The 14,012-nt window shown below is 39.7% G+C and overlaps 8 non-coding genes across 8 annotated transcripts; all 8 read right to left on the reverse strand.

Annotated features, from left to right (window-relative positions):
• Nucleotides 1-826: 826 nt before the first annotated feature.
• TRNAV-CAC (transfer RNA valine (anticodon CAC)) lies at nucleotides 827-899 on the reverse strand. Its single transcript has one exon. It is a non-coding gene; the product is annotated as a tRNA-Val (tRNA).
• Nucleotides 900-1,199: 300 nt separating this feature from the next.
• TRNAP-UGG (transfer RNA proline (anticodon UGG)) lies at nucleotides 1,200-1,271 on the reverse strand. Its single transcript has one exon. It is a non-coding gene; the product is annotated as a tRNA-Pro (tRNA).
• Nucleotides 1,272-3,810: 2,539 nt separating this feature from the next.
• Nucleotides 3,811-3,882, reverse strand: TRNAP-UGG (transfer RNA proline (anticodon UGG)). Its single transcript has one exon. It is a non-coding gene; the product is annotated as a tRNA-Pro (tRNA).
• A 2,146-nt stretch (nucleotides 3,883-6,028) lies between these two features.
• TRNAV-CAC (transfer RNA valine (anticodon CAC)) lies at nucleotides 6,029-6,101 on the reverse strand. Its single transcript has one exon. It is a non-coding gene; the product is annotated as a tRNA-Val (tRNA).
• Nucleotides 6,102-6,401: 300 nt separating this feature from the next.
• Nucleotides 6,402-6,473, reverse strand: TRNAP-UGG (transfer RNA proline (anticodon UGG)). The gene has a single exon. It is a non-coding gene; the product is annotated as a tRNA-Pro (tRNA).
• A 2,138-nt stretch (nucleotides 6,474-8,611) lies between these two features.
• Nucleotides 8,612-8,684, reverse strand: TRNAV-CAC (transfer RNA valine (anticodon CAC)). Its single transcript has one exon. It is a non-coding gene; the product is annotated as a tRNA-Val (tRNA).
• A 300-nt stretch (nucleotides 8,685-8,984) lies between these two features.
• TRNAP-UGG (transfer RNA proline (anticodon UGG)) lies at nucleotides 8,985-9,056 on the reverse strand. The gene has a single exon. It is a non-coding gene; the product is annotated as a tRNA-Pro (tRNA).
• A 2,532-nt stretch (nucleotides 9,057-11,588) lies between these two features.
• Nucleotides 11,589-11,660, reverse strand: TRNAP-UGG (transfer RNA proline (anticodon UGG)). Its single transcript has one exon. It is a non-coding gene; the product is annotated as a tRNA-Pro (tRNA).
• Nucleotides 11,661-14,012: the final 2,352 nt, after the last annotated feature.

Here is a 14,012-nt window from a genome sequence, read left to right on the forward strand (position 1 = left end):
CTTTAGATTTGTTCCAACCTCTTACCATTTATTTGAGAATCCCTACTTTTCAAGTGACTGCAAATGAAGTCATTTCCGGCACTTTTTGGCCGGTGCAAGGTAACAAAAACACATGACAACTTTTAATGAAAATCATTGGTCTCTTTATTAACGCGCACTGTCAAACATGGGGCTTTCACACGTCAGGTAAACATGATAACCAATATACAACAAAAGCAGATGTAGATTGCTTATCAATGCCGGGATAGAACAGTTGTGAATTGAGTAGAAGAAGGGCCCCTGAATTGATACTTATTATATACAGCCTGTAAGATAGTGAAAAATGCAGGCTAGGAAAGGAGATGCAAATATCAATGTATTAGAAAAATACATAAAGAGGAGTGATTTGCTTTTATTCATTCAAGGCTAGAAAAAATCAACATACTATTGCAAGCATTCATACACCACCAAATCGAAATAAACAATTCTGACATTAAACGTAAAGGTGACGATGCATTTGTATCATCACCTTGAGAAGGGTCACCGAGGAATTGAGCCCAGGGCTTCTGCACTTAAACACCAGAAACACTCCACTAAACTAAGATGCCTGTTGGTGCCAACAATTCCCAAAGTTAATGCATGTTCTAGGTGAGCAATGAACAGAATGCAGGGCTCTTTTCAAAGCGAGGTCTGTGAATCAACAGATACATCCACATGCCAATTACTTTAGTGTTTTTAAGAGAATTCACTTTCTTGGAACGAGTCTGCATGAAACCATCTTCAGGGCCTGGACAATTTCATGGCAAAACGGCACCTCTCAACATTGCAGCCAAGACAATATAACAACTGTTTCTGCCCGGTTTCGAACCGGGGACCTTTCGCGTGTGAGGCAAACGTGATAACCACTACACTACAGAAACAGATGTCTACAGTTGATTCTTCTGTGATGAAACTTCTCAAAACAGGCTATTCCAAGGGCCTCTGGTTTTAGATTTCTTTCATGCAACCTTCCCAGACAGCCCTAGCTGAACGCTTGTATATGCCATGCAAGTTCAGCATTTTTGCAAAATGCTTAAAGAGAAATGTTTCCTATTTGCTCAGGCAGGGCAAGGTTAAAAGCATGAGACTCTAGCAAATATTCATCCACTACTGCAAAGAGAAAATTGATATTGGCTTTGAAATGCATACTTCAATACTACTTTAAAAAAGCACCAATGAAAGGGCTCGTCCGGGATTTGAACCCGGGACCTCTCGCACCCAAAGCGAGAATCATACCCCTAGACCAACGAGCCTTCGAAAGGCCCGCACCTCTGAAAAGCTAATACCAGCTCTAAGCACGCAATGAAGATCATGCTGGGGACTTTTTCATGCTTGGTCTATGAATACACATGAAATTCAGTGTCAACTTACCCTTTCTCAAATGATATCACTATCATTTATAAGTGTCCCCTTTTATTTTGTCCCAGCATTGGACACGTCTTACAGGAAGTCAGCACTTATTTATCTATTTCTGCAGTGGCTAGACCCTAAAGAGAAAGAATAAAAAGCTGTTCATAACAACATAAGAAACACATGTTGCATTTTTTCTCAAATGCTTATTCCCTTTGCGCAAATCGGAATGCCAAGCTGAATAACTGGGTCACAGATTCTGGCTAATTATCTTTCCCTTGAATGCAAGTAGCAATAAAAACTGCCTAATGCAGGACTAAAGCATTCCTTGCAAGCCTCTAACATCATAACATAACTGAGCTGCTGGTAGCAAGCTAAGCAATACCTTCCCAAAATGAGAAGTACATGTGCTAATCCGCTCAATCAGCGCTCGATCAGGCTCGATCAGGCGAGATATAGAAAAGGTGGAAAGGGTCCAAATGGCTGTCCCTTCCTTTTTAGGGTGGGTCCTTCTGACTATCATAGGATTGCTTGTACGAGTGGCCAGGGTCAGAGAAAAAACTTTCAACCCTTCTCAGTGTTCTATCCAGAAGCAGGCATTTTCTGTGCCTTTAATTTCAGGCTTTTCCCAGCAGTCTCTGTTCTGCCTATGTAAATTAACAAAAGCAGTGCTTATTCATCACTTACTCTAATGTCCTTACTGTCCAGAAAGCTCTGCCTAAGTATGCTTTTTTTCTTTTTCAGTGAAATTCTAAATGTTTTTTCTGCCCAGTCTATGGCAGTAGAATGCTGCTTATGATGCCACATTTTGTTGAATCACCAAGGTACAACTACAGGTGAAAATATGAGTCTGAACGACATGGAACTCTTAGCTAACACATCACAATGTGTGATGCTTGCCAACCAAGCACTAGATTTTGGAGCGCTGATGATCAGAACATTCTGCTCCTGAAGGAAAGGAAAGACAGCTTGATGGAAAATAAAGTCTCAGTTTATATTAACGCTCTCTCTCTCCCATATCTATCTATCTATCTATCTATCTATCTATCTATCTATCTATCTATCTATCTATCTATCTATCTATCTATCTATCTATCTATCTATCTATCTATCTATCTATCTATCTATCTATCTATCTATCTATCTATCTATCTATCTATCTATCTATCTATCTATCTATCTATCTATCTATCTTTATATATGGATACCTGCGTACACATACATATAGATATGCCATGCATTCCTTTAGATTTGTTCCAACCTCTTACCATTTATTTGAGAATCCCTACTTTTCAAGTGACTGCAAATGAAGTCATTTCCGGCACTTTTTGGCCGGTGCAAGGTAACAAAAACACATGACAACTTTTAATAAAAATCATTGGTCTCTTTATTAACGCGCACTGTCAAACATGGGGCTTTCACACGTCAGGTAAACATGATAACCAATATACAACAGAAGCAGATGTAGATTGCTTATCAATGCCGGGATAGAACAGTTGTGAATTGAGTAGAAGAAGGGCCCCTGAATTGATACTTATTATATACAGCCTGTAAGATAGTGAAAAATGCAGGCTAGGAAAGGAGATGCAAATATCAATGTATTAGAAAAATACATAAAGAGGAGTAATTTGCTTTTATTCATTCAAGGCTAGAAAAAATCAACATACTATTGCAAGCATTCATACACCACCAAATAGAAATAAACAATTCTGACATTAAACGTAAAGGTGACGATGCATTTGTATCATCACCTTGAGAAGGGTCACCGAGGAATTGAGCCCAGGGCTTCTGCACTTAAACACCAGAAACACTCCACTAAACTAAGATGCCTGTTGGTGCCAACAATTCCCAAAGTTAATGCATGTTCTAGGTGAGCAATGAACAGAATGCAGGGCTCTTTTCAAAGCGAGGTCTGTGAATCAACAGATACATCCACATGCCAATTACTTTAGTGTTTTTAGGAGAATTCACTTTCTTGGAACGAGTCTGCATGAAACCATCTTTAGGGCCTGGACAATTTCATGGCAAAACGGCACCTCTCAACATTGCAGCCAAGACAATATAACAACTGTTTCTGCCCGGTTTCGAACCGGGGACCTTTCGCGTGTGAGGCAAACGTGATAACCACTACAATACAGAAACAGATGTCTACAGTTGATTCTTCTGTGATGAAACTTCTCAAAACAGGCTATTCCAAGGGCCTCTGGTTTTAGATTTCTTTCATGCAACCTTCCCAGACAGCCCTAGCTGAACGCTTGTATATGCCATGCAAGTTCAGCATTTTTGCAAAATGCTTAAAGAGAAATGTTTCCTATTTGCTCAGGCAGGGCAAGGTTAAAAGCATGAGACTCTAGCAAATATTCATCCACTACTGCAAAGAGAAAATTGATATTGGCTTTGAAATGCATAATTCAATACTACTTTAAAAAAGCACCAATGAAAGGGCTCGTCCGGGATTTGAACCCGGGACCTCTCGCACCCAAAGCGAGAATCATACCCCTAGACCAACGAGCCTTCGAAAGACCCTCACCTCTGAAAAGCTAATACCAGCTCTAAGCACGCAATGAAGATCATGCTGGGGACTTTTTCATGCTTGGTCTGTGAATACACATGAAATTCAGTGTCAACTTACCCTTTCTCAAATGATATCACTATCATTTATAAGTGTCCCCTTTTATTTTGTCCCAGCATTGGACACGTCTTACAGGAAGTCAGCACTTATTTATCTATTTCTGCAGTGGCTAGACCCTAAAGAGAAAGAATAAAAAGCTGTTCATAACAACATAAGAAACACATGTTGCATTTTTTCTCAAATGCTTATTCCCTTTGTGCAAATCGGAATGCCAAGCTGAATAACTGGGTCACAGATTCTGGCTAATTATCTTTCCCTTGAATGCAAGTAGCAATAAAAACTGCCTAATGCAGGACTAGAGCATTCCTTGCAAGCCTCTAACATCATAACATAACTGAGCTGCTGGTAGCAAGCTAAGCAATACCTTCCCAAAATGAGAAGTACATGTGCTAATCCGCTCAATCAGCGCTCGATCAGGCGAGATCAGGCGAGATATAGAAAAGGTGGAAAGGGTCCAAATGGCTGTCCCTTCCTTTTTAGGGTGGGTCCTTCTGACTATCATAGGATTGCTTGTAAGAGTGGCCAGGGTCAGAAAAAAACTTTCAACCCTTCTCAGTGTTCTATCCAGAAGCAGGCATTTTCTGTGCCTTTAATTTCAGGCTTTTCCCAGCAGTCTCTGTTCTGCCTATGTAAATTAACAAAAGCAGTGCTTATTCATCACTTACTCTAATGGTCTTACTGTCCAGAAAGCTCTGCCTAAGTATGCTTTTTTTCTTTTTCAGTGAAATTCTAAATGTTTTTTCCGCCCAGTCTATGGCAGTAGAATGCTGCTTATGATGCCACATTTTGTTGAATCCCCAAGGTACAACTACAGAGGAATATATGAGTCTGAACGACATGGAACTCTTAGCTAACACATCACAATGTGTGATGCTTGCCAACCAAGCACTAGATTCTGGAGCGCTGATGATCAGAACATTCTGCTCCTGAAGGAAAGGAAAGACAGCTTGATGGAAAATAAAGTCTCAGTTTATATTAACGCTCTCTCTCTCCCAATATCTATCTATCTATCTATCTATCTATCTATCTATCTATCTATCTATCTATCTATCTATCTATCTATCTATCTATCTATCTATCTATCTATCTATCTATCTATCTATCTATCTATCTATCTATCTATCTATCTATCTATCTATCTATCTATCTATCTTTATATATGGATACCTGCGTACACATACATATAGATATGCCATGCATTCCTTTAGATTTGTTCCAACCTCTTACCATTTATTTGAGAATCCCTACTTTTCAAGTGACTGCAAATGAAGTCATTTCCGGCACTTTTTGGCCGGTGCAAGGTAACAAAAACACATGACAACTTTTAATGAAAATCATTGGTCTCTTTATTAACGCGCACTGTCAAACATGGGGCTTTCACACGTCAGGTAAACATGATAACCAATATACAACAAAAGCAGATGTAGATTGCTTATCAATGCCGGGATAGAACAGTTGTGAATTGAGTAGAAGAAGGGCCCCTGAATTGATACTTATTATATACAGCCTGTAAGATAGTGAAAAATGCAGGCTAGGAAAGGAGATGCAAATATCAATGTATTAGAAAAATACATAAAGAGGAGTGATTTGCTTTTATTCATTCAAGGCTAGAAAAAATCAACATACTATTGCAAGCATTCATACACCACCAAATCGAAATAAACAATTCTGACATTAAACGTAAAGGTGACGATGCATTTGTATCATCACCTTGAGAAGGGTCACCGAGGAATTGAGCCCAGGGCTTCTGCACTTAAACACCAGAAACACTCCACTAAACTAAGATGCCTGTTGGTGCCAACAATTCCCAAAGTTAATGCATGTTCTAGGTGAGCAATGAACAGAATGCAGGGCTCTTTTCAAAGCGAGGTCTGTGAATCAACAGATACATCCACATGCCAATTACTTTAGTGTTTTTAAGAGAATTCACTTTCTTGGAACGAGTCTGCATGAAACCATCTTCAGGGCCTGGACAATTTCATGGCAAAACGGCACCTCTCAACATTGCAGCCAAGACAATATAACAACTGTTTCTGCCCGGTTTCGAACCGGGGACCTTTCGCGTGTGAGGCAAACGTGATAACCACTACACTACAGAAACAGATGTCTACAGTTGATTCTTCTGTGATGAAACTTCTCAAAACAGGCTATTCCAAGGGCCTCTGGTTTTAGATTTCTTTCATGCAACCTTCCCAGACAGCCCTAGCTGAACGCTTGTATATGCCATGCAAGTTCAGCATTTTTGCAAAATGCTTAAAGAGAAATGTTTCCTATTTGCTCAGGCAGGGCAAGGTTAAAAGCATGAGACTCTAGCAAATATTCATCCACTACTGCAAAGAGAAAATTGATATTGGCTTTGAAATGCATACTTCAATACTACTTTAAAAAAGCACCAATGAAAGGGCTCATCCGGGATTTGAACCCGGGACCTCTCGCACCCAAAGCGAGAATCATACCCCTAGACCAACGAGCCTTCGAAAGACCCGCACCTCTGAAAAGCTAATACCAGCTCTAAGCACGCAATGAAGATCATGCTGGGGACTTTTTCATGCTTGGTCTGTGAATACACATGAAATTCAGTGTCAACTTACCCTTTCTCAAATGATATCACTATCATTTATAAGTGTCCCCTTTTATTTTGTCCCAGCATTGGACACGTCTTACAGGAAGTCAGCACTTATTTATCTATTTCTGCAGTGGCTAGACCCTAAAGAGAAAGAATAAAAAGCTGTTCATAACAACATAAGAAACACATGTTGCATTTTTTCTCAAATGCTTATTCCCTTTGTGCAAATCGGAATGCCAAGCTGAATAACTGGGCCACAGATTCTGGCTAATTATCTTTCCCTTGAATGCAAGTAGCAATAAAAACTGCCTAATGCAGGACTAAAGCATTCCTTGCAAGCCTCTAACATCATAACATAACTGAGCTGCTGGTAGCAAGCTAAGCAATACCTTCCAAAAATGAGAAGTACATGTGCTAATCCGCTCAATCAGCGCTCGATCAGGCTCGATCAGGCGAGATATAGAAAAGGTGGAAAGGGTCCAAATGGCTGTCCCTTCCTTTTTAGGGTGGGTCCTTCTGACTATCATAGGATTGCTTGTAAGAGTGGCCAGGGTCAGAGAAAAAACTTTCAACCCTTCTTAGTGTTCTATCCAGAAGCAGGCATTTTCTGTGCCTTTAATTTCAGGCTTTTCCCAGCAGTCTCTGTTCTGCCTATGTAAATTAACAAAAGCAGTGCTTATTCATCACTTACTCTAATGTCCTTACTGTCCAGAAAGCTCTGCCTAAGTATGCTTTTTTTCTTTTTCAGTGAAATTCTAAATGTTTTTTCTGCCCAGTCTATGGCAGTAGAATGCTGCTTATGATGCCACATTTTGTTGAATCACCAAGGTACAACTACAGAGGAATATATGAGTCTGAACGACATGGTACTCTTAGCTAACACATCACAATGTGTGATGCTTGCCAACCAAGCACTAGATTCTGGAGCGCTGATGATCAGAACATTCTGCTCCTGAAGGAAAGGAAAGACAGCTTGATGGAAAATAAAGTCTCAGTTTATATTAACGCTCTCTCTCTCCCAATATCTATCTATCTATCTATCTATCTATCTATCTATCTATCTATCTATCTATCTATCTATCTATCTATCTATCTATCTATCTATCTATCTATCTATCTATCTATCTATCTATCTATCTATCTATCTATCTATCTATCTATCTATCTATCTTATATATGGATACCTGCGTACACATACATATAGATATGCCATGCATTCCTTTAGATTTGTTCCAACCTCTTACCATTTATTTGAGAATCCCTACTTTTCAAGTGACTGCAAATGAAGTCATTTCCGGCACTTTTTGGCCGGTGCAAGGTAACAAAAACACATGCCAACTTTTAATACAAATCATTGGTCTCTTTATTAACGCGCACTGTCAAACATGGGGCTTTCACACGTCAGGTAAACATGATAACCAATACACAACAGAAGCAGATGTAGATTGCTTATCAATGCCAGGATAGAATAGTTGTGAATTGAGTAATAGAAGGGCCCCTGAATTGATACTTATTATATACAGCCTGTAAGATAGTGAAAAATGCAGGCTAGGAAAGGAGATGCAAATATCAATGTATTAGAAAAATACATAAAGAGGAGTGATTTGCTTTTATTCATTCAAGGCTAGAAAAAATCAACATACTATTGCAAGCATTCATACACCACCAAATAGAAATAAACAATTCTGACATTAAACGTAAAGGTGACGATGCATTTGTATCATCACCTTGAGAAGGGTCACCGAGGAATTGAGCCCAGGGCTTCTGCACTTAAACACCAGAAACACTCCACTAAACTAAGATGCCTGTTGGTGCCAACAATTCCCAAAGTTAATGCATGTTCTAGGTGAGCAATGAACAGAATGCAGGGCTCTTATGAAAACGAGGTCTGTGAATCAACAGATACATCCACATGCCAATTACTTTAGTGTTTTTAAGAGAATTCACTTTCTTGGAATGAGTCTGCATGAAACCATCTTCAGGGCCTGGACAATTTCATGGCAAAACGGCACCTCTCAACATTGCAGCCAAGACAATATAACAACTGTTTCTGCCCGGTTTCGAACCGGGGACCTTTCGCGTGTGAGGCGAACGTGATAACCACTACACTACAGAAACAGATGTCTACAGTTGATTCTTCTGTGATGAAACTTCTCAAAACAGGCTATTCCAAGGGCCTCTGGTTTTAGATTTCTTTCATGCAACCTTCCCAGACAGCCCTAGCTGAACGCTTGTATATGCCATGCAAGTTCAGCATTTTTGCAAAATGCTTAAAGAGAAATGTTTCCTATTTGCTCAGGCAGGGCAAGGTTAAAAGCATGAGACTCTAGCAAATATTCATCCACTACTGCAAAGAGAAAATTGATATTGGCTTTGAAATGCATACTTCAATACTACTTTAAAAAAGCACCAATGAAAGGGCTCGTCCGGGATTTGAACCCGGGACCTCTCGCACCCAAAGCGAGAATCATACCCCTAGACCAACGAGCCTTCGAAAGGCCCGCACCTCTGAAAAGCTAATACCAGCTCTAAGCACGCAATGAAGATCATGCTGGGGACTTTTTCATGCTTGGTCTGTGAATACACATGAAATTCAGTGTCAACTTACCCTTTCTCAAATGATATCACTATCATTTATAAGTGTCCCCTTTTATTTTGTCCCAGCATTGGACACGTCTTACAGGAAGTCAGCACTTATTTATCTATTTCTGCAGTGGCTAGACCCTAAAGAGAAAGAATAAAAAGCTGTTCATAACAACATAAGAAACACATGTTGCATTTTTTCTCAAATGCTTATTCCCTTTGCGCAAATCGGAATGCCAAGCTGAATAACTGGGTCACAGATTCTGGCTAATTATCTTTCCCTTGAATGCAAGTAGCAATAAAAACTGCCTAATGCAGGACTAAAGCATTCCTTGCAAGCCTCTAACATCATAACATAACTGAGCTGCTGGTAGCAAGCTAAGCAATACCTTCCCAAAATGAGAAGTACATGTGCTAATCCGCTCAATCAGCGCTCGATCAGGCTCGATCAGGCGAGATATAGAAAAGGTGGAAAGGGTCCAAATGGCTGTCCCTTCCTTTTTAGGTTGGGTCCTTCTGACTATCATAGGATTGCTTGTACGAGTGGCCAGGGTCAGAGAAAAAACTTTCAACCCTTCTCAGTGTTCTATCCAGAAGCAGGCATTTTCTGTGCCTTTAATTTCAGGCTTTTCCCAGCAGTCTCTGTTCTGCCTATGTAAATTAACAAAAGCAGTGCTTATTCATCACTTACTCTAATGTCCTTACTGTCCAGAAAGCTCTGCCTAAGTATGCTTTTTTTCTTTTTCAGTGAAATTCTAAATGTTTTTTCTGCCCAGTCTATGGCAGTAGAATGCTGCTTATGATGCCACATTTTGTTGAATCACCAAGGTACAACTACAGGTGAATATATGAGTCTGAACGACATGGAACTCTTAGCTAACACATCACAATGTGTGATGCTTGCCAACCAAGCACTAGATTTTGGAGCGCTGATGATCAGAACATTCTGCTCCTGAAGGAAAGGAAAGACAGCTTGATGGAAAATAAAGTCTCAGTTTATATTAACGCTCTCTCTCTCCCACTATCTATCTATCTATCTATCTATCTATCTATCTATCTATCTATCTATCTATCTATCTATCTATCTATCTATCTATCTATCTATCTATCTATCTATCTATCTATCTATCTATCTATCTATCTATCTATCTATCTATCTATCTATCTATCTATCTATCTATCTATCTATCTTTATATATGGATACCTGCGTACACATACATATAGATATGCCATGCATTCCTTTAGATTTGTTCCAACCTCTTACCATTTATTTGAGAATCCCTACTTTTCAAGTGACTGCAAATGAAGTCATTTCCGGCACTTTTTGGCCGGTGCAAGGTAACAAAAACACATGACAACTTTTAATAAAAATCATTGGTCTCTTTATTAACGCGCACTGTCAAACATGGGGCTTTCACACGTCAGGTAAACATGATAACCAATATACAACAGAAGCAGATGTAGATTGCTTATCAATGCCGGGATAGAACAGTTGTGAATTGAGTAGAAGAAGGGCCCCTGAATTGATACTTATTATATACAGCCTGTAAGATAGTGAAAAATGCAGGCTAGGAAAGGAGATGCAAATATCAATGTATTAGAAAAATACATAAAGAGGAGTGATTTGCTTTTATTCATTCAAGGCTAGAAAAAATCAACATACTATTGCAAGCATTCATACACCACCAAATAGAAATAAACAATTCTGACATTAAACGTAAAGGTGACGATGCATTTGTATCATCACCTTGAGAAGGGTCACCGAGGAATTGAGCCCAGGGCTTCTGCACTTAAACACCAGAAACACTCCACTAAACTAAGATGCCTGTTGGTGCCAACAATTCCCAAAGTTAATGCATGTTCTAGGTGAGCAATGAACAGAATGCAGGGCTCTTTTCAAAGCGAGGTCTGTGAATCAACAGATACATCCACATGCCAATTACTTTAGTGTTTTTAGGAGAATTCACTTTCTTGGAACGAGTCTGCATGAAACCATCTTCAGGGCCTGGACAATTTCATGGCAAAACGGCACCTCTCAACATTGCAGCCAAGACAATATAACAACTGTTTCTGCCCGGTTTCGAACCGGGGACCTTTCGCGTGTGAGGCAAACGTGATAACCACTACAATACAGAAACAGATGTCTACAGTTGATTCTTCTGTGATGAAACTTCTCAAAACAGGCTATTCCAAGGGCCTCTGGTTTTAGATTTCTTTCATGCAACCTTCCCAGACAGCCCTAGCTGAACGCTTGTATATGCCATGCAAGTTCAGCATTTTTGCAAAATGCTTAAAGAGAAATGTTTCCTATTTGCTCAGGCAGGGCAAGGTTAAAAGCATGAGACTCTAGCAAATATTCATCCACTACTGCAAAGAGAAAATTGATATTGGCTTTGAAATGCATAATTCAATACTACTTTAAAAAAGCACCAATGAAAGGGCTCGTCCGGGATTTGAACCCGGGACCTCTCGCACCCAAAGCGAGAATCATACCCCTAGACCAACGAGCCTTCGAAAGACCCTCACCTCTGAAAAGCTAATACCAGCTCTAAGCACGCAATGAAGATCATGCTGGGGACTTTTTCATGCTTGGTCTGTGAATACACATGAAATTCAGTGTCAACTTACCCTTTCTCAAATGATATCACTATCATTTATAAGTGTCCCCTTTTATTTTGTCCCAGCATTGGACACGTCTTACAGGAAGTCAGCACTTATTTATCTATTTCTGCAGTGGCTAGACCCTAAAGAGAAAGAATAAAAAGCTGTTCATAACAACATAAGAAACGCATGTTGCATTTTTTCTCAAATGCTTATTCCCTTTGTGCAAATCGGAATGCCAAGCTGAATAACTGGGTCACAGATTCTGGCTAATTATCTTTCCCTTGAATGCAAGTAGCAATAAAAACTGCCTAATGCAGGACTAGAGCATTCCTTGCAAGCCTCTAACATCATAACATAACTGAGCTGCTGGTAGCAAGCTAAGCAATACCTTCCCAAAATGAGAAGTACATGTGCTAATCCGCTCAATCAGCGCTCGATCAGGCGAGATCAGGCGAGATATAGAAAAGGTGGAAAGGGTCCAAATGGCTGTCCCTTCCTTTTTAGGGTGGGTCCTTCTGACTATCATAGGATTGCTTGTAAGAGTGGCCAGGGTCAGAAAAAAACTTTCAACCCTTCTCAGTGTTCTATCCAGAAGCAGGCATTTTCTGTGCCTTTAATTTCAGGCTTTTCCCAGCAGTCTCTGTTCTGCCTATGTAAATTAACAAAAGCAGTGCTTATTCATCACTTACTCTAATGGTCTTACTGTCCAGAAAGCTCTGCCTAAGTATGCTTTTTTTCTTTTTCAGTGAAATTCTAAATGTTTTTTCCGCCCAGTCTATGGCAGTAGAATGCTGCTTATGATGCCACATTTTGTTGAATCCCCAAGGTACAACTACAGAGGAATATATGAGTCTGAACGACATGGAACTCTTAGCTAACACATCACAATGTGTGATGCTTGCCAATCAAGCACTAGATTCTGGAGCGCTGATGATCAGAACATTCTGCTCCTGAAGGAAAGGAAAGACAGCTTGATGGAAAATAAAGTCTCAGTTTATATTAACGCTCTCTCTCTCCCAATATCTATCTATCTATCTATCTATCTATCTATCTATCTATCTATCTATCTATCTATCTATCTATCTATCTATCTATCTATCTATCTATCTATCTATCTATCTATCTATCTATCTATCTATCTATCTATCTATCTATCTATCTATCTATCTATCTATCTATCTTTATATATGGATACCTGCGTACACATACATATAGATATGCCATGCATTCCTTTAGATTTGTTCCAACCTCTTACCATTTATTTGAGAATCCCTACTTTTCAAGTGACTGCAAATGAAGTCATTTCCGGCACTTTTTGGCCGGTGCAAGGTAACAAAAACACATGACAACTTTTAATGAAAATCATTGGTCTCTTTATTAACGCGCACTGTCAAACATGGGGCTTTCACACGTCAGGTAAACATGATAACCAATATACAACAAAAGCAGATGTAGATTGCTTATCAATGCCGGGATAGAACAGTTGTGAATTGAGTAGAAGAAGGGCCCCTGAATTGATACTTATTATATACAGCCTGTAAGATAGTGAAAAATGCAGGCTAGGAAAGGAGATGCAAATATCAATGTATTAGAAAAATACATAAAGAGGAGTGATTTGCTTATATTCATTCAAGGCTAGAAAAAATCAACATACTATTGCAAGCATTCATACACCACCAAATCGAAATAAACAATTCTGACATTAAACGTAAAGGTGACGATGCATTTGTATCATCACCTTGAGAAGGGTCACCGAGGAATTGAGCCCAGGGCTTCTGCACTTAAACACCAGAAACACTCCACTAAACTAAGATGCCTGTTGGTGCCAACAATTCCCAAAGTTAATGCATGTTCTAGGTGAGCAATGAACAGAATGCAGGGCTCTTTTCAAAGCGAGGTCTGTGAATCAACAGATACATCCACATGCCAATTACTTTAGTGTTTTTAAGAGAATTCACTTTCTTGGAACGAGTCTGCATGAAACCATCTTCAGGGCCTGGACAATTTCATGGCAAAACGGCACCTCTCAACATTGCAGCCAAGACAATATAACAACTGTTTCTGCCCAGTTTCGAACCGGGGACCTTTCGCGTGTGAGGCAAACGTGATAACCACTACACTACAGAAACAGATGTCTACAGTTGATTCTTCTGTGATGAAACTTCTCAAAACAGGCTATTCCAAGGGCCTCTGGTTTTAGATTTCTTTCATGCAACCTTCCCAGACAGCCCTAGCTGAACGCTTGTATATGCCATGCA

Source organism: Lissotriton vulgaris, unplaced genomic scaffold, assembly GCF_964263255.1.
Source record: "Lissotriton vulgaris unplaced genomic scaffold, aLisVul1.2 SCAFFOLD_1851, whole genome shotgun sequence".
Classification (NCBI taxonomy): domain Eukaryota; kingdom Metazoa; phylum Chordata; class Amphibia; order Caudata; family Salamandridae; genus Lissotriton; species Lissotriton vulgaris.